This window comes from Erythrolamprus reginae, chromosome 2, assembly GCF_031021105.1.
Source record: "Erythrolamprus reginae isolate rEryReg1 chromosome 2, rEryReg1.hap1, whole genome shotgun sequence".
Taxonomy (NCBI): Eukaryota; Metazoa; Chordata; class Lepidosauria; order Squamata; family Dipsadidae; genus Erythrolamprus; species Erythrolamprus reginae.
Window position 1 is genome coordinate 194,686,160 of NC_091951.1, and position 24,522 is coordinate 194,710,681.

Genomic DNA, 24,522 nt, shown 5'->3' on the forward strand with positions numbered 1-24,522 from the left:
CACACCTATTTCACAGTTTCTTGCATGTGAGAACTGAGTGAAAATACTATTATATTATTATTATTATTAATAATAATAAATAAATAAATAAGAAAGAAAGAGAGAAAGAAAGAAAGAAAGAAAGAAAGAAAGAACGAACTTCCCGGATCTTGACTGAAATCCTCAGAAGTCAATGAATACAAATGATCTTCCTCACCTTCTTTTCCAGGAAGCACCGATGGTATTTATTTTCTTGACTGCGCTGTAGGCAGTGTAGGCAAAGAACGAGAGACTAGCTCACAATCTCTCCTTTGCCCTTGAGGACTGAATGAGGATTTGTATCTGGATCTACTTGAGAGCTATGCCTGGCTCATGGTCAATTGCTACATGGTCACCTCACACTATGAGATGAGTGGCATATACATTTGATAAATAAGTGGGGAGGTTCAAAAACTATCCACCTGGTACTTAGAAAACCATCTGCATCTGAACATCAGCAAGACAAAGGAGATGGTGTTAGACTTCTGGAAGAAGAGAGAGGAACCTGCCCCACTTTAAAGTGATGTGTGTGTGTGTATGTGTACAGAATTTCCTCCTTTAAATTCCCAGGAGTTTATCTCAGTGAAGATCTCACATGGAAAATCAACACGACCCAGGTAGCCAGAAAGGCCCAACAGAGACTCCACTTCCTCAGGGTCTTGTGAAAAAACAAAGTGGAACAACAACTGATGACTTCCTTTGACTGGACCACAATAGAAACCATCCTTGCTCATTGCATTGCAGTGTGGTATGTTGACTTGACAGCTGCAGATAGAATGACATTACAGAGGGTGGTGAGTACAGCACAAAACATTGTGTGCTGTCCCCTGAATCCACTAGATGACATCGCTAGGGATCACTGCAATTAGAGGAGTGAGGAAAATCCTCAGGGACAACTCACCTTATTCTCCTACTATCCAGAAGAAGATATAGAAGCATAGGCAGCAGCACTAACAGGCTGAAGTACAGTTTTTATCCATGGGCTGTCAGACTCCTGAATGAAAAATAACCTTACAACAACCTAGTATGATTGACTTGCAGTATGTTCACATGGTGCAATAGGACTGGGTGTTTGTTAGTGGGATTCACTGGGCTAGGGATTTTCTGTCTTTCACTGTGAGTTGTGTTTGGGGAGGAGGTGCACGAAGGGAGGCTCAGCCACTCTCATTGTACACATGTACTCTGACAATAAAGGTTTGAATCTTGTAAATAAATAAGCTTCGCAATTTTCTCCAATCTTCCAGCCTCCAGTTGATTTGGGAGCAGAGGTTCCATTATGGCAGTGCCTCTGGAAGGCTTTGGACTGGTTAAGACTGTTTTGCTGGTACTTGGAGGGATGTTCAGTATTTTACTCTATTTTATCCAAGCTGGAGAGACTTGATCCTGTCAGTAGTTACAGGACGAGGTGGTGCTGAGCTGGCTTGAAGACTCTTGTTTGAGGCCACTGGGAGTTAGCTTTAAGATTTGTTATCCAGAAATAGGTTTGACAGCTGTTTGACCAAACGAACCCTGGGTTTCAATCAAGTCACAGCATCTCTTTTGCAGAGCCAAGATGCCATTGTTTCAATCCCAATCCCAAGAAGGTAGAATAGCATAGCTGTGCTGAATTGATTCATCATCTCCTCAGTGGGTGATGGAGTTATGCATTTTCTTCAATTTATGTGAAATAACAGATCCATCCATGTACAATTTTATGCATTCAAAGGCCTGTTTGAATTGGTTGTAACTATATGCACAATTGGATTGGTTTTTTGAAATCTCTTTGCACATTCCCTGACACAGATAGTTTGAGGCAGCAAGGTTCTGTTTTAGTAATTAGGTTTTTCAGGCAGCAATGAGTTTAGCAGAAATCAAATTATACTGGCTAGGTATAATCAGCTGATATGGTGCGTGGGGATGTGTTTGAAGAACACATTTGAAATTTAGTTTGCAGTATCCTTCAGAGATGCATTGTATGTTACTGTTGATGAAATCAGGCTAATACATAGTGAACCTATTTGTTACACAGAAATTTCAGAGTTTGAAATCATAACAGGAAACTTGACATGTTTTTCAGTGCCAAATATCAGGTTTTACAAAATATATCCTACACATTTTCCCCCAATGGAAACAATTCAGCTGAATTGGAATTTTCATTCCCATTTTGACCATTTTCAGCTTGCATGTGCTAATAAATATGTTTTCTGTGAGTTGGTCTTGTGAGTTTGGAAAATAACGGTATGAATCCATTTTGCTCAGTTTTGATCTCTGAAGCTGATGCCCATTTTCCACAGTACTATATAGGAAAAGTCTATTCCTGTTGTAGAAGGGTCAGTTTGATGTGTAGAGACTTAGTGAACTCACCCCACCTGACAAATGAAATAGTAGACCCATTTTCAGCAAAGCCCTGTCAGGTGGTTGGCTTCAGAGAACTGTACAGGTAGTCCTCAACCATTATAAACATTAATTTAGTGACAGTTCAAAGTTACAATGACACTGGGAAAAAAAACCTATTTTATGATCAGTTTTCACATTTATGACAATTGCAGTATCCCTGTGGTCACATGATCAAAATTTGCTTGGCAACATGCGTATATTTATGACACTTGCACTGCTCTCTGGTCATGTGATTGACATTCCAACAAGCAAAGTCAACAGGGGAAGCCAGATGTGCTTAAAAACTGCATGATTCACTTAATTGCAGTGATTCATTTAGCAGCTAAGGCAAAAAAGTCATAAAATAGCAACAGCAATAAGCGTTAGAGTTATATATCCCTCCATACTGCTTTATAGCAGTGGCCCCCAACCAATCAGGGACTGGTTCCACAGAGAAAGGTTTTGATGGAAAGATGGAAGGAGGCATGGTTTTGCATGATGCATCCTGTAGATGGGGCTTCACTTGTTTGCATGACCTGGGTGCTAACATGCTGAAGACTGGTGCCAACGGTTAGGGACCCCTGCTTTATAGCACACTCTGAGTGGTTTCCAATGTCACATATTGCTTCCAATGATCCAGGTCCTCGTTTTTACCAACCCTGGAAGGATGGAAGGCTCAGTCAACTTTGAGTTCCATCAGGAACGATTTCTACTACATTCTGTGCCACTGCTCCACCAGGACTCCTGTAGTGGGATGCAACTCCCTTAACAACTATTTAGCTTTGGGGTCAATTATAGATGTAGGTTGAGGACTTTTTGTAGTACAGTGGTACCTCTAATTAAGAATGCCTCTACTTAAGAACTTTTCTTGATAAGAACCCGAGCCCGGAAGAATTTTACAGGAAATTTGAAAGTGGCACGAAGGCCTAGCCAGTTTCCTGCCCTTCCCCCTTTAATCCCAGCCATCTCGGGCTTTTCTGGGCTGCCAGAGGAGCCTTTCAGTGGCGCTTAAGGAAGCTTTGGGAGTCCAGGGTGGACAAAGCATTTTCCTTTCTCTGGGTGCTTGGAGAGGGAATAAACCTCTGCCAGAGCCCAGAGAAAAGAAATATTCCCTTCGCTCTGGGAAGTGACTGTCGTCCTGCTCTTCTTCCTCCTTCTCCTCCCACCCAAATTCCGAGCTTTTATTTTTTTCCTAATGGTTTTGCATGCATTATTTGCTTTTACATTGACGCCTATGGGGAAAATTGCTTCTACTTACAAATTTTTCCACTTAAGAACCTGGTCATGGAACGAATTAAGTTCTTAAGTAGAGGTACCACTGTAGTTCAAATTCAGATAAGTAAGCTAGATCAGTACCATGGACAGTTCTTAATGTAATTTGGATGTGCCTAATGGCTTGTCCTTTGATAACTGCAAAGAGATAATGCTACTAACCTGAGAATCTCATGAAGAAGAGTAACTAACAGATTCCATCATGGGGAAGAGATGGATCACTTAAGGTGGCACTGAGAATGTTGTGTCCCTGAAAATGTTAACAGATTCATTGTAGCAGAAGCTTTTGGGGACAGGAATCCACTCTTTCTGATGAGAAAAATATTATCCTCAGTTAGCACAGAGAGTGATCTGAGTTATGGGAAAAGATAAATAAACTGTAGGGCAAAAGAGGCCATGAGATTCAAAAAGATTTATATGTGTCATTTCTCTACAATACCCTGTCGAGTCCAAGATAAGCACATAAGCCATTCTTACTTGCGGTAATTGGCAATAATGCAATCTTCCTGGATTTTTAAAGAGCAAAAGATTTATTATGCTGGAAACATTTGTGGTTCAATGCATGTTGGCCTCTCAGCAGCATTGAGTGGAACCAGGTTTGATTAACATAACAAAACATCAGTTGCTAGTGGTGTGTGTGTGTGTGTGTGTATGCTTGTTTTTAGCTTAGTCCGAGCCAAGAGTTTGAAGTTGATAGAATTTGTGAAATTTTACACAAATAATTCTCAATTAACTATAGTAATTGGGCCAAGAATTTCCATATAGTGGTCATATAGTGCAGCGTTTCCCAACCGGTGTGCCGCGGCACACTGGTGTGCCGCGACACACCGTCAGGTGTGCCGCGGCGAGAGGCGGCAGAGGAGAGTGGGCGGATCGGGCGGGCAATGGGGCAGGGGGGAGAAGCCAGGGGCGCGTTTGGCCGGAGGCACCGTGGGGAGGCAAGGGCAGCCGCGGCTCCCTTTACTCCTACTGCCGCACCTCCCTGCCCCTGCCTCCCCACGGTGCCTCCGACCAAATGCGCCCCTGGCTTCTCCGCCCTGCCCCATTGCCCGCCCACTCTCCTCCGCCGCCGCCTCCTGCCTTGGGGCGAGCAATCCGGGAGTCTGGGACTGTGTGGCTTTGCGCCATGAAGAGAAAACGGCCGACTTTTCCCTGCTGCCGTTTTCTCTTCATGGCGCAAAGCCACACAGTCCCGGACTCCCGGATTGCTCGCCCCAAGGCAGGAGGTGGCGGCGGAGGAGAGTGGGCGGGCAATGGGGCAGGGCGGAGAAGCCAGGGGCGCATTTGGCTGGAGGCACCGTGGGGAGGCAGGGGCAGGGAGGTGCGGCAGTAGGAGTAAAGGGAGCCGCGGCTTCCCCTGCCTCCCCACGGTGGCAATAGCAGCGGCTGAGGCTTTCACTTGTGGCATCGGGAGTGCTAATAGCGGCGGCGGCGGGAATAGCGGGGGGGGCTCCTGCAAGTGGAAGCCTCAGCCCTGGAGCCCCCTCGCGCCCATGGCTTCTCGTCGATGCCTCTGCCTGCCCGATCCGCGGGAGTGCTAATAGCGGTGGCAGCGGTGGGAATAGCGGGGGGGGGGGGGGGCTCCTGCCCGCCGCTGCTATTAGCACTCCAGCGGATCGGGCAGGCAGAGACATCGACGAGAAGCCATGGACGTGAGGGGGCTCCAGGGCTGAGGCTTCCACTTGTGGCTGTCCCCGCCCGCCCGATCCTTCCTTCTCTCCGGATTTTTTTGGGTGCGGCTTCTTCCACAGTGGTGGCTGCAGCGGCGCTGGCGATCCGGCCGCTAGCCGCTCCAAGCGCTGTGGGAACGCCCACCCCTCTCACAGTCCCGTCCCGGACTGTCAGTAAAGGGGCTGCTTGCTCGGAACATTCAAACTAAGGGAAACCTTCGCTGGCCTCCACAGAGAAGAAAGGAAGAGAGAGAACGAGAGAGAGCAACAGAGAGAGAGAGAGAGTGAGAAAGAACAAGAGAGAGAAAGCATGAAAGAGAGAGAAAGAAAATAAGAGAGAACAAGAGAGAGAGAGACTAAGAGAGAGAGAAAGAAAAGAGAGAGAGAGAGAAAATAAGAGAATGAGAGAGAGCAACAGAGAGAGAGAAAGAACAAGAAAAAGCACGAGAGAAGAAAAGCAAGAGAGAAAAAGAGAGATAGCAAGAGATACTGAAAGAAAGCAAGAGAGAGAGAGAAAAAAAAAGAAAGCAAGAGAGACAGGAAGAGGAAAGGAGAGAGAGAGAGAAATGAGAACAAAAAGGGGAGGAGAAATGAGAAAATGATTGAGGCAGAGAATGAGAGAGAGAAACAAGAGAGAGAGAGAGGTGATTCTTGAAGCATATGGTAAAAAGCACCCAAATAATAAGAAAAAAACCCCAGCCCTCACCTGTTTTTGAAAAGAATAAAACAGAATTAAACCCCAGCCCTCACCTGGTTTTGAAAAGAATAAAAGAGAATTAAACCCCAGCCCTCACCTGGTTTTGGAAATGGTTGGAGTGTGTATACATACACACACATAAGGGGGGGGAGAGAGACAGGGATGGAAAAAGAGGAGAAGTGAAAGGGAGAAGGAATGAGGGAAAAAGGGAGGAAGAGAGAGAAATGAGAAACATGAGAGAGAAAAGGGGGAAAGACAGGAGAAGTACCCATAAATGAGACAGTGGTATAAATTTCAGGAGGGATGATTGATGATTGACTGTATTTATAAGGGGATGTTACATGGGATTATATATATGAGGGGGTTATTTATGTATGTATGTATGTATGTGTGTATGTGTGTATGTATGTATGTATGTATTTATTTATTTATTTATTAGATTTGTGTCATTTTGGTTGGTGGTGTGCCCCAGGATTTTGTAAATGTAAAAAATGTGCCGCGGCTCAAAAAAGGTTGAAAATCACTGATATAGTGTGATGTTACATGACTGCATTGCTTAGAGATGGCACTCCCCATTGCTTTTGTTAAGTGGGGATTGTATATTGCAAAACAAGTCACAGGTGACTCACAAGAAATGTGGTAGTCAAATAAGTGGCTGCTGCCAGAGATGGTGGAGGATGTGTGGTTGGCATAATGTGAGCACAGTAGGCAGCTGGCTGGTAGCAGCTACTAAATGTGGAAGAGTATAAGTGACTTACCCCCACTAGGACCAATTTGCAATAATACCTTCTGGCTTTTCCATTGACTTTGCTTTAGAACAGAGGTGGCCAACAATGGCCCCTTTATGACATATGGACTTCAACTCCCAGAATTCCTGAGCCTCAGGTCCACAAGTCATAAAAGAGCCATCATTCCCCACCCCTGCTTAGGAAAACCGATAGAGAAGGTTGAAAATGGTAATAGCAATAGCAATAGCACTTAGACTTATGTACCGCTTCAGAGTGCTTTACAGCCCTCTCTAAGCAGTTTACAGAGTCAGCCTATTGTCCCCCAATGATGTGGATCTTCATTTTATCAACCTTGGAAAGATGGAAAGCTGAGTCAACCTTGAGCCTGGTGAGAATCGATCTGCCAAATTGCAGGCAGATGTGCCTGTAGGACACTGCGAACATTGTAAGGGTGAGCTAATTGCCCAGTGACCAGATCGTAACTGTAGAACTGTAGGACAGCTGGGAAAGTTGGAACTCAGAGAACTGGTCCTAGGGACCACTTGTTCAGCACGGATGTAGCTTTGAACAGTCACTGATTGAGTGATGGTTAAATGATGATTGCCTGTAGGTTTCTTGGCCCAGTAAACTATTTGTCAACTGCTATTTGTCAAACCTTTCGGGGAGAACTTGGCAGGCCTGTGAGATTTGTCCTTGATAGTAATAGCAATTCATGGCTTGCCCCTAGGTTGGTCAACATTGCAAATAAATATCTAATCCCTCAATATTAACGATGCAGCCAGTGGGCTGGCTTCAAAATAAGCCGTGGGAGACAGTGACTGCAAACTTGCAAGAGAAAGATAAGGGGATATTCCAATAGTTTTGTGTGTTCATAGCAGCAGCGTAATAGTTTATCAGGTGTTTAAAAATTTAGTCAGGGCTGCCAACCAGCCGCAGGAAGAAAAAAATTTTTTATCTCCCTTTTGTGTGTGTGTGTGCGTGCGTGCTTTGGATGAGTGTTGTTTTGATGCAGTTGTACCTTTGGGATACAAATGGACAGGCTTCAGGCTTGCAAAACTGCCTTTTTGTGTTTTTACTAGAAGTTGGCCAAGTGGGATCAGGTGCAGAATAAAAGCCTTTTTTCAAAGGCGGGGGTAGGGTGGAGGATGACAGGACACATAATTCAGACATAGGATCTTGGGTTTTTTAATGAACCTTTTAGCCAATCTAATTTTCGGGAGAAAGAAGGAAAAATTCTGTGGTTGTTGCTCCAGCTTGTGCTAAGCAATTTGGATTGATGGACCATTGCTCATCTATTGTAATTAGCCGTACAAAACCCATAGCAGAATTTGGATGAATCCTTCCTGAACTGCATCTGATCGAGTTCATTGATCGAATTCAGAACTGCATCTGATCGAGTTCAGAATTAAGAGACTGTCTTCCAAATGGCCTCGAGCCATTTCTAAGTCCTCAGGACACTTTGGGAATAATTTGACTATCCACAGATATACAGAAATTCTGCCCAGAAAAGCCTATTTCATCCAATTTTCTGCAGGCGAGTCAATAGTTATAGCATCGTGAAAGAAGTGTGAGTCTTGTGACCGACAACTAAAGGAGTTAAGGTTAGGGTTAGGGCTTTGAGCTTTACTCAAAATTGTCCTTTTGGACTTGACTTGAGAAAAGGAGCCTAGAAAGAACATACCACCAAAGGCTTTGGGACTTTTCACTGCCTTTTTTTTAGCGGTGTGCCCTAGTTTGCTTGCTTTTTTGGATTAAGTGTGATATTTGGATTTTAAAAGGATGTATGCTCCTGAAGGCTTTACAGTCAAGGCAGGTTTATGATTACATCGAGTATTAATTTAACACTTTCTGTATGTGTAAGTAGCAGGGTCATAGAATAAAGAACCCAATGAATTGAAGAAGAAGGGTATTCCTTTTAAAAAACATTTCTGTCTCATCTTTCTGTTCAACCAAATTACTCAAGGAAGCTAGTGACCAGTTCTTACAAAACAAAACAAAACAAAAACAAAAACAAAACAAAACAAAACCACTTCCAAGAAAGGGATGGATTGATTACACTGGGGAACAATTTGTAACACAATTTCTGTTGAGTTTGATTTTTGAGCTTTTTTATAGTTAGTTAGGCATGCTGTAACTAATTGCATTTTTTACATAGCTATCTTGCTAACTTCCCGAGAACCTTGGTTGCAGTCAGTGATGAACAGGGTGAGTGATCCCACCAAGATTTGAAGGACATGGAGGCACGGTATTAAGGTAGATGAGATGTACACATGATAGCTGACTATTGTTGGAGCATCAGGCGAGAATGTCCACAGATTAAACACTCCAGAAAAAGGTATAAGCAAAAATTTTAACCTTAGTATGTATGATTACCATTCGATTAAAAAAACAACTATTTATATGAACACAATTTAACTTGCAGTAGCTATTATAGCCTTTGTATGAATAAAATTATTCTTTGTAAACAGTATATTTGGTAAGTTTTTCCTTTCCTTTCCTTTATATGCACAATTTGTATGACTTTTGAGTAGCTTAAAAAGTTGACGTGATAGACAAAAACTGTGGTTATTTTTGGATCCAGAGGCCAAAAGTTAGTTGAAAACAAGTCACAGATTTAAGACAACAAAATTGTTGTTCCCCAATGTTATGTGCCATCAAGCCATTTTCAACTTCTGTCAACCATTTAGATTACCTTCTTTCCATAAAGATCTGTCCCTAACATGGGCTTTTATGTCTTCTGATGGCACATCCATTGTTGGCAGAATAGAGTTCATTCTCTTTTCTGCATTATTCTCCTCTTTCCTTTCACCCTCTTCTACATTAGAACCTTATCCAGAGAGCTGGATCTCTGCATAATACATTTAAAGTAGAATAATTTGAGTTTGCACAAATTTCCTTCTTGGATTGTGATCCATGACCTTATCCAGGGTTGAAGTGCTTTAAATTCAGATGACTCTGTCAGCTGAGTAGAAAATGAAACAGAGGAGATACTTCGACACCGTGTTTCATTCACAATAATTTCCCCACCTTGTGTCTCTCTGGCTGACATTTTGCAGGTTAATTTCATGGGGCCACAGGTACAATCTGTATGGAATTGCATGAGTCATACCCTGATATTTCACAGAATATTTAGGAGCACCTCTAAAAGGTTTGCATACAAATTGCCTGCACTTGGTTGAGTGTAACTGGAGAACTGTGTCTGCAAACTGTATCCAGTTTTGGTCGAAATAAAACTTGGTCATTGCCATGTTTTTATTGGCTAGTGATTAACATTGAAGAGACATAAATGTTCATTTTGTTCAGGATCAGATTCTGATTTGGGTTTGAATTGAACTATTTTCCAAAGCAGACTGAGTCAAGTCAGGATGTTTTTCAAATTACTGAAGTCCAAATCAGACCTTTTATAGGCGATCCTCGACTTACAACCACAGTTGAGATTGGAACTAAGCAAGGCAGCTGTTGAGTGAGTTGCGGTCAATTTTATGGCCTTTTTTGGGAGGCAGAATTGTTGAGTGAATCACTCTGGTTGTTACTCATGCAGTCATTAATCTGGCTTCACCATTGATTTTGCTAGTTGGAAGCCAGCTTGGAAGGTCATAAATGGAAAATGTGTGGCCTTGGGATGCTGCAACTTTCACAAACATATGCCAGTTGTGAAGTGCCTGAAATTTGATTCTCCGTACTGAAGGAGCGGGTCCAGCAGTCACGTGGGTTGCTCCTGTCCAATCCGATGGGACTGAGCCTAGTATTAAAAAAGCCTGCTGGATCCGCCCCTTCCCCAGAATTCGCTCAGTCCCCGCATCCAGCGGGTCTCGTGAACGCTCGTTCCTCTCAAAACACCTTCCCTTCGATCATTTCTCTTCAATAACAGTAAGATTATTTTATTACTAAAGCTTGCCGGCAGTGGAAAGAACTCAGCCGTACCGGGCTTAGAGTTGGGGGAGAAGTTTTGGCAGCGCAGCCATTCGCGGCTTTTTTTCCCTCCGTGCTGCAGCTGCGGCCGGACTGGAATTTCTCTTTATTCCTCTCGGCCTGGAGGTCCTGCCGGCCTAGCTATCACTATTATTGAAAGATTAAGGGCTATTTACCTCCTGCGGTGTGGGACTTGTTTGTCTCCTGGACTTAGTTCCCTCCGATTGCAAACGGAGTGGTTTTTTTGGCGTGAAGGCCCTCGTGCCCAGTAACTTCGCACTTTTGGTTTGCCCTTCTTGGTCATCCGTTTAGCGCCTTCCAGTCCACCGCCTGACCCTGGAGTAGCTGTGAGTTTCCTCAGGTCCATTCTCCACCAGTGTGGCCTCCAACCAGCGTGCCTTGGTTTACTTAAGTTAAGTTTAGCGAGGCCTGCCACGCTGCATTTAGGGACACGAACTCTGGTTCTGCCCAGATTGCCCCTAAGTCGCAGTCGCTCCTGGGCCTAGGAGCAGGGTCACCTCTCCTCTTGGGAAAGCTCATTAAATCTTCTCCCCCCGGTATTTACCTTTGGCTCAAGCCTTGTCTTCTGTAATTTGTTCAGACTATGGCTTCTTTTCCCAAGAGAGGCACTACCAAAGGTCCCAGAGAGGTTAGGCCTTCTGGCAATGAAGCTACTAATATCCCCCAGGCCTCTTCCTCCTCTTCTTCAGGAGCCCATTCCTTGGCCAAGTCCACTAGGGCTGAGAAGAGAAGGGACCTAGCCCTACAAAAAATACATGATAAGTCAGCCAAATGTTTAAAGGTGCAGGCCCAAGTGCACATAAATCCAACCCCCCCAGAGGCCTCTAACCTGCCTCTCTCTGGGGTTCCTGTGCTATCTCTGGATGAGCCAAACCTAAATCCACCCCAACCTAACCTATGGGGCTTAGGTCCAGAGGAGCCAGATATTACTGAAGATTCCTCCCAGCCAGATCCTTCTCAGGCCTTCAGGGATACTTCTAATTTTCCGGCTGATATTTCTTCCTTACCTCCGGAGTTTCAGTCTATCTTGTCTGTTTTGACTAAAACCATTGATGCTAAACTCTCAGCCATCAATGTGCCTTCTCTGTCTCATCCCCCTCCACGCTCCTCCCGTCCCGTGAGCTCTCCTTCTTCCTATAGAGCCCCAGTCATTGAGGACTCAGATTCTTCTCAGGAAGAGAATGAGGACGTGGATGTAGAAGAGGATGATGACCCTTTTCAGCGTCTGTCGGAAGACGAGGAATCTCAAATCAAGATTCCAGCCCCAGCTGCCATTTTTCCATCTCAACTCTTCAAATCTCTCCTTCTCAAGGCAAGAGTGTCCATGGGGCTAGCCGGGCAAGAAAAGCAGGCTACTCCTTCCACAGACCCTCCGAACGAAAATCTACCTTATTTCATGGAAGAACAGGAAGATAATGAGGTAATTCCTATGCCCAAATTGTTCAAAGACGCCTTGCTTAAACAATGGGACCATCCAACCGCTAGCCTTAATCCCACTTCCAAGGATAGGAAGCTTTACAAGCTCTCTCCTTCTTATGAGGAGCTCCTAACCTGTCCCAGGCCAGATGAACCGGTGAAGACACTCCACTCTGCTGCTGCCATGCCTGGCGAAGCAGAGGAGGTCCTCTGTCCAGAAGACAAGCATCTTGAGCAAATGCTCAAGAGAGGTTTCTTCGCAGATTCATGGGCCATTAAAAGTGCTGCAGCAGCATCCTTCTTCTCCAGAGCTATGCTCTTGTGGCTTCGTCAGCTCCAACAACATCTGCCTCCAGATGACCTACGAGGCCAACAAGATTTCAACAAAATCTTCGCAGCTGCCCAATATGTAGCGGATGCTACTCTTCAATCTTCCAGATTTGCAGCCAGGTCAGTAGCGGCCTCTACAACGGCCAGAAGACTGCTATGGCTCCGTCCTTGGCAGGCGGGAGTAAGACAGAAGTGGCAGTTAGCCATGGGTCCTCTGAAACGTGATCTCCTCTTCGGAGACCTTCTAGACCCTCTCCTTACAGAGACCACGGATAAGAAAAAGGTCTTGGGGCCTACCACCAAGAAGGCCGCTAAACCGCAGCCCTTTCGGCGCCCAAGTCGTCAACAGGATCAAGGGTTCGCCTTTCAAAGGAATCCAGGTCAGTATTCCCCTCGTTTTCGATCCCAATCTAGAAACTCCAGGGGCAGAGGTTCCCGCTACCAGAGAGGAGCCTCCTCGACCAGAGCTTCCAAAAAACCCAGATGGTGAGTTTTCTGCCTTTCCCATAGGCGGTTGCCTAGCCTGGTTCTCCACCAGTTGGCGCCATTCCTGTAAGGACCCCTGGGTCATTGACACTGTAGAAAGGGGTCTCCGTTTAGAGTTTATTTCTTTCCCCCCTAAACGTTTTATTTCTTGTCCTTCTCCCAGCTCTTCTCCATCTTGTATCCGAATGGAGGAAGCTATTTCTCACTTGTTGGCTATTAAAGCTATCCAACCGGTCCCCTCTCTCCAGAGAGGCTTGGGCTTCTACTCCATCCTCTTTATGGTCCCTAAGACCTCTGGAGGCTGGAGAGCCATCTTAGACCTAAAGAATTTGAACCAATTCATTAAATACAGGGAATTTAAAATGCATTCCTTATCTTCCATCTTAGCCGCCCTTCATCCTGGGGATTTTATGGTCTCGCTGGACCTTACGGAAGCCTACCTCCATATTCCCATTGCAAAATGCCACAGGAAATTTCTATGTTTTGCCTTCCAGGGCAAACATTTTCAGTATAGGGCTATGCCATTTGGGCTTTCCTCGGCCCCCAGAGTCTTTACCAACTCTTGGGATCCCTGGCGGCACATATCCGGGCCACGCCCATTCATATTTTATGTTATTTAGATGACATTCTAATTCATGGAAATTCTAAAGATGGAGTGGCTGCAGATCTCTCCTCCACCATGTCGGTCCTACAGAACCATGGGTTTTCCATAAATTTCAGTAAGAGCCACCTTAGGCCATCTACTTCCATTCTACATCTGGAAACCATTATTAATTCAGAGATATCCCAGGTTTTCCTCTCTTCTGAGAGAAAACTCAGCATATTGGATCTTATTTCACATATTCTATCTCAACAATCAGCCTCCATAGTCACCCTATCCTCCCTGCTGGGAAAGATGGTGTCATGCATTGGCATTATCCCCTGGGCTCGTCTTCACGCCAGGGAACTACAGTGGCTTCTGTTACCATTCCAGAGATCGGGGCATAGCAACTCGACTCGTCGCATCGCCATTACACCGGCAGTTCGCAGATCCCTCAAGTGGTGGACTTCTCCAGCCCTGGACAAGGGATCTCCATTCAGGTGCCCAGACCAGTTTGTTGTAACCACAGATGCCAGCCTATCGGGCTGGGGGGCCCATGCCCAGGGCCTAATAGCCCAGGGCACATAGTCTCCGGAGGCAGCCTCCAGGCCCATCAATTGGCTAGAATTGAGAGCTGTTTCTCTGGCCCTCAAACAGTTCAAACCTCACATCATCAACCAGCATGTTCTGATCCTTACGGACAACATAGCCACAAAAAGCCACATTTGCAGACAGGGAGGCACCAGATCCAAGGTCCTCATGAGGGAGGCCCAAAAATTAGGCCTTTGGGCGGAGAGACACCTCCAGTCACTACTAGCAGATCACATCTCGGGGAGCCTCAACGTCCAAGCGGACTGGCTCTCACGAGCGACTATAGATCCAGGAGAGTGGAACCTCCATCAGGCATTGTTCCACCAGGTCTGCCTCAGGTTCGGTCAACCAGTAATAGACTTGTTTGCGACCGCAGCCAATGCCCAGCTCCCTCGCTTCATCTCCAGATTTCCATCCCAGGGAGCAGAGGCAATCAATGCTCTCAGGATTCCTTGGCCTCCAGGTCTACTGTATGCCTTCCCTCCAATTCCAATTCTACCAGACGTGATCCACAAGATCATCCTAGAGAGGGCTCGAGTAATCCTGATCGCCCCTCACTGGCCTCGCAGGCCCTGATTCGCGGACCTCCAACATCTGTCCGTCCAGGACCCCTGGCGACTCCCCGTTTCAGAGGATATGTTGCGGCAGGGAGCCTCTTTTCATCCAGACCCGGAGTGGTTCCACCTCACCGCCTGGCTATTATCAGGAGAGACCTAGACCTGCGAGGGTATGACCCGGACACAGTGGAAATCATCCTGAAGGCTAGAAGGGGGTCTACCAATCGGATATACGACCACACTTGGTCCAAATTCCATCAGTGGTGCTCGCAGGAAGGCTTATCTCCCCTGTGTCTTCCCATTCATAGGATAATTTCCTTCCTCATGAAAGGTTTCCACCAAGGCCTTTCCACCAGCACCATCCGTCGCCACCTGGCAGCCATCTCTTCTGTCTTGGCAGGGCCTCGCAGGCAGCCTCTCCGTTCCTTCCCGGAAATCCAAGAATTTCTCAAAGGAATTGGCAATCTCAGGCCTTCTAAGATCCACAGATATCCTTCCTGGGACTTGCCACGGGTTCTTCATTCCCTTACTCAGGCACCCTATGAACCCCTGAAATCAGCGTCCCTCAGGTACCTATCATTTAAGGTAGCATTCCTGGTGGCGATTACATCCGCCCGACGCATATCTGAGTTGGCAGCCCTCTCAATCAGGCAGGACCTCTGCCAGTTCCATCAGGACAAGGTGGTTCTGCGACTGGATCCCACCTTTCTACCAAAGGTCAGTTCCATGTTTCACAGATCCCAGGATATTGTATTACCTTCTTTCTGTCTCCAACGGGAGCATCCCCTGGCAATTAGATGGCACACTCTGGACCTTACTAGAGCGCTGAAGATTTATATTCAACGCACAGGACCCATTAGGAGGTCCGAAGCACTCTTCGTGGCCTATCATCCCAGATCCATGGGTTCCAAAGTATCTTCTACAGTAATAGGCCGTTGGATCAGAGGGACCATCTCTAAGGCCTATGAGACAGCCTCCCTCTCCATTCCAAAGAATATTACAGCGCACTCCACCAGAAGTGCTGTCACATCTGCCGCTTGGGCGACTCAAGCCCCATTGGAGGAAGTCTGCAAAGCAGCCACTTGGGCCTCACCAAATTCCTTCATAAGGCACTACAAGATCGATTCTTACGCTTCAGCGGACGCTGCCTTTGGCAGAAGGGTACTCCAATCCGTTATCTCTCACGATAGCAATCTAATCCCACCCTAGGGACTAATCTATTGGGTATGTCCCACGTGACTGCTGGACCCGCTCCTTCAGTACGGAGAATAGGCGTTGATTGCTTACCTGAACGCCTCTTCTCGTACGGTGAGCGGGTACAGCAGTCACTTCCCTCCCTTGTATGTGTCTTCTATGACTTCTATAACCTACCTTTCTTCTAACACATGAGAGTTGAACATTATTGAGCCTTCACATCTGAGCCTAAGTCTACGGATTCGCGAATTCTGGGGAAGGGGTGGATCCAGCAGGCTTTTTTAATACTAGGCTCAGTCCCATCGGATTGGACAGGAGCAACCCACGTGATTGCTGTACGCAGTCACCGCTCACCGTACGAGAAGAGGCGTTCAGGTAAGCAATCAACGCCTATTTCCTGGCCATGGGGATACTGCAACAATTGTATAAGTCACTTATAAGTAGTGACTTATACAATTGTATAAATAGCCCCTCCACACACCCCTTTGGCCTCTGCCTCCCACCAATTTACATCCTTGCAGCAAACAGAACAGAGCCTGTTAAGCCAAGCAACTCTTTATCAGCTTCCTGACCCTCCGCTGATTTGAGGTTGCAGGCCGGCCGGCCACGTTCTAAACTGAAAGTGAAACTAGCTGCAAGGATGCAGATTGCTGGAAGGGAGAGGCAGATTTTCTATTTTCTGCTGAACTGGATGCAAGGAGGTAAGTCAGTAACTATAAATGCCTATAAAATGTTCACATTATTAGACTTATTTTTTAAAGACTGCTTTATTATTGTTCTAGACACCAAAATGAAGAAGCTTTTTAAAATAATTGCTTGACCTGAAGAGGCCCAGTGGCAATTGTATCTTCTTTTAAATAGCAGAGAATAACTATACTTCCAGAAAGCCACACCAATTTTAACAACATCTGTACAAGTATAGTCTGAAATATAACAGTGTCCTGTTTTAGTATTAAGATAAAGCAGCTGAGTTAAACCTTGACTTGGTATGTTTGGAGTAGATCTATTTAAATAATTGGGAGAAGTTAGGGTGGCTACATTTAATAAAACTTTCTGGCATTAATATACTGCCATAATGTACATTTCTCCAATTCTTTGTTATTTCTGTGGGTCAGGCACACATGCACAGAAATACACAGCAAACAGTGTATATCATCAGTACTCTTTGCTGGGAAGCAAATTGCTGGGAGGCAGAATTTTTCCCCCTTGTTTTCCTCCTCCTAAACTAAAGTGCTTCTTATACTCCAAAAATATGGTGCTTCCTTTTGTTCATACATTTTCACAGTTGCAACAATCAAAATAATTGGTGATTGCTCCATTGATCAGGAGTTATAGTTGGAAAGAGGGAGAGGGAGGGAAACTCACCAATAATTCCTTCTGCCAAGGGAAAATCCCAGCAATGAAATGGTTGGAAGATCGTTACATGTGATAAGTACCAACAGCAGTGTTTTCTGGTATGTGGGGAGTGTGGATAAAGCATTATCACTTCTGAGATTTGCTTTTGGAATTTGGGGCCTATAAATGATCAAAATTTGGGGCCTATAAATGACTGGAGCCTTTTTCTTTTATTAGTTCTGCTACAAGCTTTATACATCACCGATCTGAAAACAGAGTTCAGGTCTATGAACGGTTATGCCACAATTGATTTTCTTATCCCTTAATAGAATTTATGGTGCTTTACTGCTACAACAGAATATGTCAGCTACTTCTCTGGAGTTTAAAAAGGCTGAGATGTCTGGTGGTCATGGCACCACCTCTGTTGTGCCATGATTGAGAGCTGAGGGTCACTATGTGAGAGGAGCCATATTGTGCATAGCAATTGGGGTTTCTCCCCCCCCCAAAAAAAGTTTAGGGTGTTGCTTCTTTTCTTAACCAAAATATGCGTATTTTGGATGGAGGGCTACAGTTTTCATCTGTATCCCATGAAATTATGCCACCAGCTCCTAGCAATCATGGTAAGGAGGGGCTCTATGAGTTACAAAAAAGGATTTTTGGGGGGGCTGCATCCTACTCTGAGGCTGCAAATTGCCTACCCTCAAAGTACAGCTATAGACACACCTGTTTTAAATATAGGATTGCCGTGTTGCAGTGAAGGCTACAAGCCCTTGGATCTGTTACCTTCTTAGCCTATAGCGAAGCCTGACTATAGCCTTGAATACATCATGCTGGATGCTGGGATTACTGAAAGTCCCAAAGGCCTAGATCAGTGATGGCAAACCTTTTTTTGCTCGGGTGCCAAAAGGGTGTGTGTGTACGCGATAATGCGTGTGTGAGTGCCCACACCCATAATGCAATACCCTCCCCCTGCGCATGTGTGCAGACTTACCCACTGCCATCCACCAGCGCATGCATGCAGACCTTACTGAAGCCTGCAGAGTTTCAGTAGGCCCATTGGGCCTTTTTTTGCTCTGCCCAGGCTTCAGGAAACCCTCTGGAACCTGTAATTGGTGAAAAACAGGCCCAACAGGCTTATTGGAAGTTCAAAAACAAACCTCTGGTAGGCCCATTGGCCTTTTTTCGCCCTCCCCAGGCTCCGGAGGCTTTCCTCAATCTTGGGGAGGGTGAAAACGGCCTCTCTCCACCCTCCGGAAGGCCTAAAATCAGCTGGCCAGTGCACACCTGTGCTGGAGCTGACATAGGACCACGCCTTGTATGCCCTCAGATATGTCTCCATGTGCCACCTGTGGCACACAAGCCATAGGTTCGCCTAGATTCTAATGTCCTACAGGGCAGTAATTCTTGATGAGAATAACCCACCTGAATTAAGTTACAAGCCGGTCTCCAACTAGCCTTCTGTTTCCCCAGGGAACAAGGTGACTTCTCAGCAGCTTGTGACCAGGCTATGACATCTTGAGATGAGTGTTTACCCACAAAAATCTTTCTCTTTCTCTGAGGTTATTAACGTAGTACGCATAACCCAACTTTTAAGAGACGTTTAGAATCTATGAGCCTTAAATTTTTTGAGCCACTTTTGGATTTAGAGATCTTTATGCCTTGCAGCTGTGGACCTCAGATGTTGCCTCAATTTTTAAAATATTGTATAAGACTTTTGGAAGGTTAGTGAATAAATAAATGGCACTTGTATGAGCAAGGCAGACAAATTTAGGGATTTCCACCATGCTGTAGTCATTAGTTACTTGAAAAGACAGGGACAATTTATTGATTGCACCATATCTGAGAGATAATCTCTTTGAGTATCTTTTGAGGGCTCCCTTTGATTTCTCTATCATTTATTTGAAATCTTTAACTTTTGGGGGCAATCTTTTCATATTTAATTTTATTTCTTCCTGGCTTACATGCCTTGAATGATAATCATTATGCCAAGAGCAGCAGGTTTAAACAAAAACGAATACAGTAATCCGTGATTCATCTTTTGTGGATTCGCTACTTCACGGGTTTTCAGAGGGGGTTAAATCCATTAAATCCATTGAAAATTTAAATCCATTAAAAATTTATAAAATTCTTCTACTGTACTGCTGTACTCTATTAAATAAACTGGTAGGATATCACATGTAGTTCCAGATGAGAAACATTAGAGGATGACTGTTTAATGCAAAGGGTGGGTTTTAAAAGTCCAAATACTCGTTAAATACATAAAAAAACTATCTTTCCTCTACTTCACGGAAATTCAATTTTCACGGGTGGTCTTGGAACGCATCCCCCTGAAAAACAAAGGATTACTGAAAAACAAAGGATTTTTGATATACAATTTTGTCTGCATTTTATTTCACTCTCTGCCTAATCTTCCCTTACCGCCCTACCGGTTGTCTGATAAATTGACAGTAAGAATATAATAAACAAATCCCACATAGTTTGTTTTCTGGGTAGAAAAATGACTGTTAATATCATTCGTATCGATGCCTTTGTGTTTTCCCCTGGGAAGATTACTTTGGGTCCAGCCGTGGGTTGCTCCCCATTCCGCCTGGTCCTGTGAACCAATAGTGATGGTTGTGGGATGCTCCGCCCAACCACCCAGGATGCTCCGCCCAACCACCTGGGACGCTTCTGCACATGTGCAGAAGCATCACACGCACGCGCAAACTGGTGGCAAAGGGTTTTAAAACCCACTAATGTTTGGGTCCTTTGAACTTGGTAAGGACCATGTTACTTTTCTTCTGGTTAATGTGACAAATGTCCTGTGGGTGGCAGCATTGGTGAGCCATCTTTTCTTGGGTTGGTCTTCTCTTCCCTGGATGCTGGGGAAATCGACACTGAAATTGGAGTGAGGGCTCTGGGGCAGAAACAAATCGGCCTTGGCATTTAAAATCCACGTCCTCCAAAAGATTGTAAACACCAGGTGTGAGTCCTGACTTTTGTTGCTGTAGGAATTATGTGATCATTGTGTCTGTTGTTGTTCTTACGCTGTTAGGTGTAGAACCAGCGTGTCAAAACTGGATTTCTCTATAATGCACGAAGTGACCTTAGATAGGGTCTTCTAGCCTGCTTGGGAGTTGTTTATGGACCATGGCAGGAGTTAAAAGCCAGAGTCTCTTTGCTTCCCTATTTGATATGCAGCACCCTCTCTTCTCCTGCAGCTGTCCAGCCAGTTTTGGCTTTAGGTTTCTGATGTTTGTCCTTCATCTTTTAACTGGCAGATGGGAATGGCTTGTTTGTATTCTTCGCCTGTCCTTGCTGAAGGACAGCATTGGGGTGGACTCTTTTGGAGAGCTAGTTCTTTGCTAGCCTCCTCCTCCTCCTCCTCCTCCTCCTCCTCCTCCTCCTCCTCCTCCTCCTCCTCCTCCTCCTCCTCCTTTTGAGTGGCATTTGGGCAAATAAATAAGTTACCCTGAAGTATTTCTGGCATGGGGACCAATTCTGAGAGAGGGACTAGATGGAAATGATTTCTGCAGTTCATGCCTAGATTGTGGCTTCTTGCAAGCTTCAGGGTAGGTGAGCATGATGTGACTAGATGTTCTGATTACACCAGCGAATGAATGTATAAATGAGATAAATGTCCCTGCATGCTGAAAACTAGACTCTCAGTGAGAAAGTCTCTACCTTTGACATGCTTTTTTCTGGTATGAAGGTACTTTTGTATGCAGGACCTCATGCACCGCAGGGTCTCTGCTCTTAATCAAACATCCTTAAATATATAAAACTGAAATAAAATGCCTGGCAATGTTGATACATACAAATTGCTCCCTTCTTAGAATAAAATGCTTGACATGTTGATACATACAGATTGCTTCCTTCTTAGGATAACCCTGAGAGCAATTTTTGTTTTGGTGGTCGTTCCATGGCCACTTAAACCATTAAAACAAATGGAAGCAAAGGCAAAAATTGACATAAAACAGTACATTACATCTCTCCACCCCTAAGAAATAAATAGACAGATAAATACATTTCACATAAGTAGGAAGCAAGAAGAGAACAATTTCTTCCCTTTTAATCTTTGCCGGGTTGTGTGAGGTTTTGGATAATGCCTTCGCTTTTGAAACGAGAGGAGAATATTTATGTTTTTCTGCATTGCCTGCCTACTAATTTTCCACCAACTACAAAGGAATGGAGGTATGGGAATAAGCCTGTGGGAGAGAGGGCTTAATATTTCTGGCTGTCCAACTGAAAATTAAATCTTTAAGGGATGGCCAAAAGAAAGACAGGGACGTACAACTGGAGGTTGTTTGGGAAATCGTCTGCGTGTGGCTTCCCCTGCTTCTTCAAAAAATTATATTACAATGTTCACAGGTGTGGCCTTACAGCCTTTGTAAATTCCAGCATCTGAAATAGTATTTTTTGAATGGAGTTCCAGGAAGGATGGTGTTATTATCAGCATCTAGGTTTGTTTTTCAAGTTATCTACTCTGGCCCTGATCAAGTACTCTTTATTGAGTACTAGAAACTTGGTTAGTAATAAACAGATTCAAACCTAATACGAACTGCTCCAAACTTGACTGTAAAAAATATGATTTCAACAATCGAGTTATCGAAGCGTGGAACTCATTACCGGACTCAATTGTGTCAACCCATAACCCCCAACATTTCTCCCTTAGACTCTCCACGATTGACCTCTCCAGGTTCCTAAGAGGCCAGTAAGGGGCATACATAAGTGCACTGGTGTGCCTTTTGTCCCCTGTCCAATTGTCTTTTCTTTCTCTCACTTATCATATATATTTTCTTTCTTTCACATATCCTCTCCTTTAAGTTCACTTTTACCCTTATATATATTACTACATGTCTATTTTTCTTCCTATGTATTTGTGTATTGGACAAATGAATGAATGAATGTATAAATAAATAAATAAATAAATAATAAGTCCGATCCTGACTATTTATGTGTCAAGGCTGCCAGTCAGAATTCAGACAAATAAAACTCAGAGTCCTTTTATAAAGGTTCAAAAGTGAATTTATCAGGGTAGGTGAGCATGATGTGACTAGATGTTCTGATTATGCCAACGAATGAATGTATAAATGAGATAAATGTCTCTGCATGCTGAAAACTAGACCCTCAGCCAGTGTTCCCTCTAATTTTTTTTTGGGGTGGGCGGAAAAGTATAGTGTCTGAGCGGCAGTCCCTTCGGGACTGGGCAGCACAGAAATAATAAATAAATAAATAAACAAACAAACAAACAAACAAACAAAAAACCCACCCTGTTTTGCCTCAGAGAATTTCAAAATAAAATACTGTACCGTGTGTCTATAACAGTGAGCTCATAATAGGGCAACTCTATCAATATCAAAATGCCACTTAAATAGTTGAGCTAGTTTCAAACTAGATTTTGATTTTCTTTCTCTGTTCCTTACTCCCATTCTTTTTCTTTCTCTTTTCCTTCCTCTCTTTTTACTATCTGTTTCTCTTCCTCTCTTCCTCTCTCTCTCCTTCCCTCTCACTCTTTCCCTCTCGGCTTCTGGGCAGGTTTGGAAAACTCTGAGTTGATGATGATTTTTAAGTGAGCGATTGCTCACTGCTCAGCTTAGAGGGAACTATGCCCTCAGCGAGAAAGTCTCTACTTTTGACATGCTTTTTTCTGGTATGAAGGTACTTTTGTATGCAGGACCTCATGCACCACAGGGTCTCTGCTCTTAATCGAACATCCTTAAATATATAAAGCTGAAATAAAATGCCTGGCAATGTTGATACATACAAATTGTAATAGTACATACACATAGCAATAATATAAGTCTGATCCTGACTACTTATGTGTCAAGGCTGCCAATCAGAATTCAGACAAATAAAACTCAGAGTCCTTTTATAAAGGTTCAAAAGTGAATTTATCAAAATCAGAACTTGAAGCATCAAAAGAAAAGCAGAGAAGCTACTTTTGCATGCTGCAGCATTGTTGTCTGGTTCTTTGTCCTCAGTCAAACTGAAAATTCATCTTAAGGTATGCAGGGCCCCATGATCCCTCATCAGCACTCTTGCCCTAGAGCTCCTGGCTTTTCACTGTCATTCTTTGATCTTCCCCTGCCCCCTTTTTTTGCAATATTGGCAGTTCCTTCATCTCTTTGAGGTACTTTCACTTTTCCTGTTTATTTTCTGCCCAAAGTCCCAAAGTTGTTTGTGTTTTTCATTTTCCCCTTTTTGTGAAAGCAGAGCAATACAGCACTTAAAAAATAAAAACAAATGAACACCTGTGTAAACCTTTAATAGATCACAATTAACATTTTTGGAAGAAACCTTTAGTGCTTTATAGCTTTATAGATGCATTAAATAACTATAGATATACCATATATTCTGTTGTGGCTAGGTGCTAACTGAGATTCTCTCACGTCTTTAACCTTTAACTGGGCAAAGCAGTGAATCATAGAGCAAATGTTTTTCAACTATCGGTATCTCAAATAGGCTAACTTACAGAAGGGGTCCAATGAATTTAAGACCCGTGGCTCCAATGCATTGAAATGTGACAAATTTCATAAAACATTTTATTAGAGTTATCATAAAGCATTTTATGACATCATGTGAAAATATCATAAAACATTTCTTGTGGTCAGCTCCTGATATTTCCCTGTGCTGTGTACAGTTCAGCATGGGCTATTTTCAAGGCAGACGTGTCTCTGAATATTTGCTGAATTTTAAAGAATTTTTCCAGTACGATAGAAATGCTGCCATTATTGAAGGCACTGAGGAATCAGGTAAGGAAATACAGATAGTCTTTGACTTACAACAGTTCGTTTAGTGACCATTCAGAGTTACAGCGAGTGGTACTGAAAAAAATGACTTGTGACCATTTTGCACATTTAGGACCTTTTTAACATCCCTGTGATCACGTGATCATAATTCGGATGCTTGGCAACTGTCTCATACTTGTGACCGTTGCTGTGTCCCAAGGTCATGTGATCTCCTTTTGTGACTGTCTGACAAGCAAAGCCAAAGTCAGAAGCAACATGAGAAAATATTATTTTACTGAAAGAGTAGTAGATGCTTGGAACAAACTTCCAGCAGACGTGGTTGGTAACTGGATTTAAACATGCCTGGGATAAACATATATCCACCCTAAGATAAAATACAGGAAATAGTATAAGGGCAGACTAGATGGACCATGAGGTCTTTTCCTGCGGTCAGTCTTCTATGTTCCTATGTTTCTATGCCAGTTGTCAAGGTCCCACATTTTGATCATGTGACCTCAGAGGTGCGGAAAGGTCATAAGTGTGAGGACTGGTTATAAGTCATTTTAATGCCGTTGTAATGGTCACTAAATGAATGTTTGTAATTTGAGGATATGGGTATATTGGTAGCAGGACTGGCTTGGATATGGGAG

General features: G+C 44.1%; 1 protein-coding gene across 2 annotated transcripts in view; it reads left to right on the forward strand.

The window, feature by feature from the left end:
- The window catches only part of PDE1B (phosphodiesterase 1B), a 230,555-nt gene that overhangs the window by 52,016 nt on the left and 154,017 nt on the right, over positions 1–24,522 (forward strand). Inside the window, exon 1 of one of the 2 annotated variants that reach the window (XM_070741010.1) lies at positions 7,102–7,128. The exons of the other annotated variant lie outside the window; for it this stretch is intronic. The gene's annotated coding sequence lies outside the window, so the exon portion shown is untranslated. Of the gene's footprint in view, positions 1–7,101; positions 7,129–24,522 lie in introns of those variants that run through there. 2 annotated transcript variants of the gene reach the window in all.